General features: G+C 41.3%; 1 protein-coding gene and 11 non-coding genes across 12 annotated transcripts in view; 7 read left to right on the top strand and 5 right to left on the bottom strand.

The window, feature by feature from the left end:
• The window catches only part of LOC120914548 (mucin-2-like), a 95,028-nt gene that overhangs the window by 33,849 nt on the left and 56,179 nt on the right, over nt 1-5,000 (top strand). The gene's annotated exons all lie outside the window — the stretch shown is intronic.
• On the top strand, nt 27-99 carry TRNAR-UCG. Its single transcript has one exon. It is a non-coding gene; the product is annotated as a tRNA-Arg (tRNA).
• TRNAL-CAA lies at nt 550-659 on the bottom strand. Its single transcript has 2 exons — nt 622-659; nt 550-595 (listed from the first exon to the last, which is right to left on the bottom strand). It is a non-coding gene; the product is annotated as a tRNA-Leu (tRNA).
• TRNAR-UCG lies at nt 934-1,006 on the top strand. Its single transcript has one exon. It is a non-coding gene; the product is annotated as a tRNA-Arg (tRNA).
• TRNAL-CAA lies at nt 1,457-1,566 on the bottom strand. Its single transcript has 2 exons — nt 1,529-1,566; nt 1,457-1,502 (listed from the first exon to the last, which is right to left on the bottom strand). It is a non-coding gene; the product is annotated as a tRNA-Leu (tRNA).
• TRNAR-UCG lies at nt 1,841-1,913 on the top strand. The gene has a single exon. It is a non-coding gene; the product is annotated as a tRNA-Arg (tRNA).
• On the bottom strand, nt 2,364-2,473 carry TRNAL-CAA. The gene is made up of 2 exons: nt 2,436-2,473; nt 2,364-2,409 (listed from the first exon to the last, which is right to left on the bottom strand). It is a non-coding gene; the product is annotated as a tRNA-Leu (tRNA).
• Nucleotides 2,748-2,820, top strand: TRNAR-UCG. Its single transcript has one exon. It is a non-coding gene; the product is annotated as a tRNA-Arg (tRNA).
• Nucleotides 3,271-3,380, bottom strand: TRNAL-CAA. The gene is made up of 2 exons: nt 3,343-3,380; nt 3,271-3,316 (listed from the first exon to the last, which is right to left on the bottom strand). It is a non-coding gene; the product is annotated as a tRNA-Leu (tRNA).
• TRNAR-UCG lies at nt 3,655-3,727 on the top strand. Its single transcript has one exon. It is a non-coding gene; the product is annotated as a tRNA-Arg (tRNA).
• On the bottom strand, nt 4,178-4,287 carry TRNAL-CAA. The gene is made up of 2 exons: nt 4,250-4,287; nt 4,178-4,223 (listed from the first exon to the last, which is right to left on the bottom strand). It is a non-coding gene; the product is annotated as a tRNA-Leu (tRNA).
• TRNAR-UCG lies at nt 4,562-4,634 on the top strand. Its single transcript has one exon. It is a non-coding gene; the product is annotated as a tRNA-Arg (tRNA).

The following is a 5,000-nucleotide window of genomic DNA, read 5'->3' as shown; positions in this document are numbered from 1 at the left end:
CCAAAAATAATAGCGACCTTGTGGCAGACCGCGTGGCCTAATGGATAAGGCGTCTGACTTCGAATCAGAAGATTGAGGGTTCGAGTCCCTTCGTGGTCGATTTCTATGCTGCTTTCCAGTTCCTGTGACCTTTACTTGCAAATTCAATGGCTGTAAAGGATAGGAAGGTTTAATTGTGTTTTAAGGCCGTCAGTAGATCAGCCTCTGCAGTGCCTAAAATGGGAGAGAAACTGAGTATGTGCAGAGCAGGGTGAAACAGTGTATTACTGGATTTTAAAGTGTATGGACACTTATGTTTAATGTTTTACATAGCTATACATGCAAAATTGGTCAACCTGAAGTGATCTAGCAGGACTTAATTTTCTGACTAAAGTTCCACTTTAAAGGAGAGATTTAACAGCATGGCCTAGAAGAGTTTTCACAAGAATTTGATCTTTATGTAGGATCTGCAAAGTTTTTGGATTTTTTATTTTTTTTTGTCAGTGACACGGTAGCATGAAAACACAGCGGAAGTGGTCATTGTAGTTTAAGCTAAATGGGTAAATAAATTGTCAGAAGTGGGATTTGAACCCACGCCTCCATTTGGAGACCAGAACACCCACACAATGTGAAGAAGCAACTCTTGAGTCTGGCGCCTTAGACCGCTCGGCCATCCTGACAAGTCATTTTCAGTTATCTGGCTGACTCTGGAAATATCCTCTACACGTGGTACTCAATTGTCTATTACCATTGTCAAGAAGCTGTATTAACACTCTACACCTAGGCCCTTTTGCAAATGCACTACTTAAAGCATGACCTTTGCACCAAGTCAAACTTTTCAGCACCTTTCTACCAAATCTGCTTGAACAAAGCAAGTTGAAGAAGATGGCCCAGGTGATCTTCAAGTGTTTGGCTGATCCGCACACCACCAAAAATAATAGCGACCTTGTGGCAGACCGCGTGGCCTAATGGATAAGGCGTCTGACTTCGAATCAGAAGATTGAGGGTTCGAGTCCCTTCGTGGTCGATTTCTATGCTGCTTTCCAGTTCCTGTGACCTTTACTTGCAAATTCAATGGCTGTAAAGGATAGGAAGGTTTAATTGTGTTTTAAGGCTGTCAGTAGATCAGCCTCTGCAGTGCCTAAAATGGGAGAGAAACTGAGTATGTGCAGAGCAGGGTGAAACAGTGTATTACTGGATTTTAAAGTGTATGGACACTTATTTTTAATGTTTTACATAACTATACATGCAAAATTGGTCAACCTGAAGTGATCTAGCAGGACTTAATTTTCTGACTAAAGTTCCACTTTAAAGGAGAGATTTAACAGCATGGCCTAGAAGAGTTTTCACAAGAATTTGATCTTTATGTAGGATCTGCAAAGTTTTTGGATTTTTTATTTTTTTTTGTCAGTGACACGGTAGCATGAAAACACAGCGGAAGTGGTCATTGTAGTTTAAGCTAAATGGGTAAATAAATTGTCAGAAGTGGGATTTGAACCCACGCCTCCATTTGGAGACCAGAACACCCACACAATGTGAAGAAGCAACTCTTGAGTCTGGCGCCTTAGACCGCTCGGCCATCCTGACAAGTCATTTTCAGTTATCTGGCTGACTCTGGAAATATCCTCTACACGTGGTACTCAATTGTCTATTACCATTGTCAAGAAGCTGTATTAACACTCTACACCTAGGCCCTTTTGCAAATGCACTAATTAAAGCATGACCTTTGCACCAAGTCAAACTTTTCAGCACCTTTCTACCAAATCTGCTTGAACAAAGCAAGTTGAAGAAGATGGCCCAGGTGATCTTCAAGTGTTTGGCTGATCCGCACACCACCAAAAATAATAGCGACCTTGTGGCAGACCGCGTGGCCTAATGGATAAGGCGTCTGACTTCGAATCAGAAGATTGAGGGTTCGAGTCCCTTCGTGGTCGATTTCTATGCTGCTTTCCAGTTCCTGTGACCTTTACTTGCAAATTCAATGGCTGTAAAGGATAGGAAGGTTTAATTGTGTTTTAAGGCCGTCAGTAGATCAGCCTCTGCAGTGCCTAAAATGGGAGAGAAACTGAGTATGTGCAGAGCAGGGTGAAACAGTGTATTACTGGATTTTAAAGTGTATGGACACTTATGTTTAATGTTTTACATAGCTATACATGCAAAATTGGTCAACCTGAAGTGATCTAGCAGGACTTAATTTTCTGACTAAAGTTCCACTTTAAAGGAGAGATTTAACAGCATGGCCTAGAAGAGTTTTCACAAGAATTTGATCTTTATGTAGGATCTGCAAAGTTTTTGGATTTTTTATTTTTTTTTGTCAGTGACACGGTAGCATGAAAACACAGCGGAAGTGGTCATTGTAGTTTAAGCTAAATGGGTAAATAAATTGTCAGAAGTGGGATTTGAACCCACGCCTCCATTTGGAGACCAGAACACCCACACAATGTGAAGAAGCAACTCTTGAGTCTGGCGCCTTAGACCGCTCGGCCATCCTGACAAGTCATTTTCAGTTATCTGGCTGACTCTGGAAATATCCTCTACACGTGGTACTCAATTGTCTATTACCATTGTCAAGAAGCTGTATTAACACTCTACACCTAGGCCCTTTTGCAAATGCACTACTTAAAGCATGACCTTTGCACCAAGTCAAACTTTTCAGCACCTTTCTACCAAATCTGCTTGAACAAAGCAAGTTGAAGAAGATGGCCCAGGTGATCTTCAAGTGTTTGGCTGATCCGCACACCACCAAAAATAATAGCGACCTTGTGGCAGACCGCGTGGCCTAATGGATAAGGCGTCTGACTTCGAATCAGAAGATTGAGGGTTCGAGTCCCTTCGTGGTCGATTTCTATGCTGCTTTCCAGTTCCTGTGACCTTTACTTGCAAATTCAATGGCTGTAAAGGATAGGAAGGTTTAATTGTGTTTTAAGGCTGTCAGTAGATCAGCCTCTGCAGTGCCTAAAATGGGAGAGAAACTGAGTATGTGCAGAGCAGGGTGAAACAGTGTATTACTGGATTTTAAAGTGTATGGACACTTATGTTTAATGTTTTACATAACTATACATGCAAAATTGGTCAACCTGAAGTGATCTAGCAGGACTTAATTTTCTGACTAAAGTTCCACTTTAAAGGAGAGATTTAACAGCATGGCCTAGAAGAGTTTTCACAAGAATTTGATCTTTATGTAGGATCTGAAAAGTTTTTGGATTTTTTATTTTTTTTTGTCAGTGACACGGTAGCATGAAAACACAGCGGAAGTGGTCATTGTAGTTTAAGCTAAATGGGTAAATAAATTGTCAGAAGTGGGATTTGAACCCACGCCTCCATTTGGAGACCAGAACACCCACACAATGTGAAGAAGCAACTCTTGAGTCTGGCGCCTTAGACCGCTCGGCCATCCTGACAAGTCATTTTCAGTTATCTGGCTGACTCTGGAAATATCCTCTACACGTGGTACTCAATTGTCTATTACCATTGTCAAGAAGCTGTATTAACACTCTACACCTAGGCCCTTTTGCAAATGCACTACTTAAAGCATGACCTTTGCACCAAGTCAAACTTTTCAGCACCTTTCTACCAAATCTGCTTGAACAAAGCAAGTTGAAGAAGATGGCCCAGGTGATCTTCAAGTGTTTGGCTGATCCGCACACCACCAAAAATAATAGCGACCTTGTGGCAGACCGCGTGGCCTAATGGATAAGGCGTCTGACTTCGAATCAGAAGATTGAGGGTTCGAGTCCCTTCGTGGTCGATTTCTATGCTGCTTTCCAGTTCCTGTGACCTTTACTTGCAAATTCAATGGCTGTAAAGGATAGGAAGGTTTAATTGTGTTTTAAGGCTGTCAGTAGATCAGCCTCTGCAGTGCCTAAAATGGGAGAGAAACTGAGTATGTGCAGAGCAGGGTGAAACAGTGTATTACTGGATTTTAAAGTGTATGGACACTTATGTTTAATGTTTTACATAGCTATACATGCAAAATTGGTCAACCTGAAGTGATCTAGCAGGACTTAATTTTCTGACTAAAGTTCCACTTTAAAGGAGAGATTTAACAGCATGGCCTAGAAGAGTTTTCACAAGAATTTGATCTTTATGTAGGATCTGCAAAGTTTTTGGATTTTTTTTTTTTTTTTGTCAGTGACACGGTAGCATGAAAACACAGCGGAAGTGGTCATTGTAGTTTAAGCTAAATGGGTAAATAAATTGTCAGAAGTGGGATTTGAACCCACGCCTCCATTTGGAGACCAGAACACCCACACAATGTGAAGAAGCAACTCTTGAGTCTGGCGCCTTAGACCGCTCGGCCATCCTGACAAGTCATTTTCAGTTATCTGGCTGACTCTGGAAATATCCTCTACACGTGGTACTCAATTGTCTATTACCATTGTCAAGAAGCTGTATTAACACTCTACACCTAGGCCCTTTTGCAAATGCACTACTTAAAGCATGACCTTTGCACCAAGTCAAACTTTTCAGCACCTTTCTACCAAATCTGCTTGAACAAAGCAAGTTGAAGAAGATGGCCCAGGTGATCTTCAAGTGTTTGGCTGATCCGCACACCACCAAAAATAATAGCGACCTTGTGGCAGACCGCGTGGCCTAATGGATAAGGCGTCTGACTTCGAATCAGAAGATTGAGGGTTCGAGTCCCTTCGTGGTCGATTTCTATGCTGCTTTCCAGTTCCTGTGACCTTTACTTGCAAATTCAATGGCTGTAAAGGATAGGAAGGTTTAATTGTGTTTTAAGGCCGTCAGTAGATCAGCCTCTGCAGTGCCTAAAATGGGAGAGAAACTGAGTATGTGCAGAGCAGGGTGAAACAGTGTATTACTGGATTTTAAAGTGTATGGACACTTATTTTTAATGTTTTACATAACTATACATGCAAAATTGGTCAACCTGAAGTGATCTAGCAGGACTTAATTTTCTGACTAAAGTTCCACTTTAAAGGAGAGATTTAACAGCATGGCCTAGAAGAGTTTTCACAAGAATTTGATCTTTATGTAGGATCTGCAAAGTTTTTGGATTT

Source organism: Rana temporaria, chromosome 9, assembly GCF_905171775.1.
Source record: "Rana temporaria chromosome 9, aRanTem1.1, whole genome shotgun sequence".
Classification (NCBI taxonomy): domain Eukaryota; kingdom Metazoa; phylum Chordata; class Amphibia; order Anura; family Ranidae; genus Rana; species Rana temporaria.
This window is presented reverse-complemented; position numbering and strand designations above follow the sequence as displayed.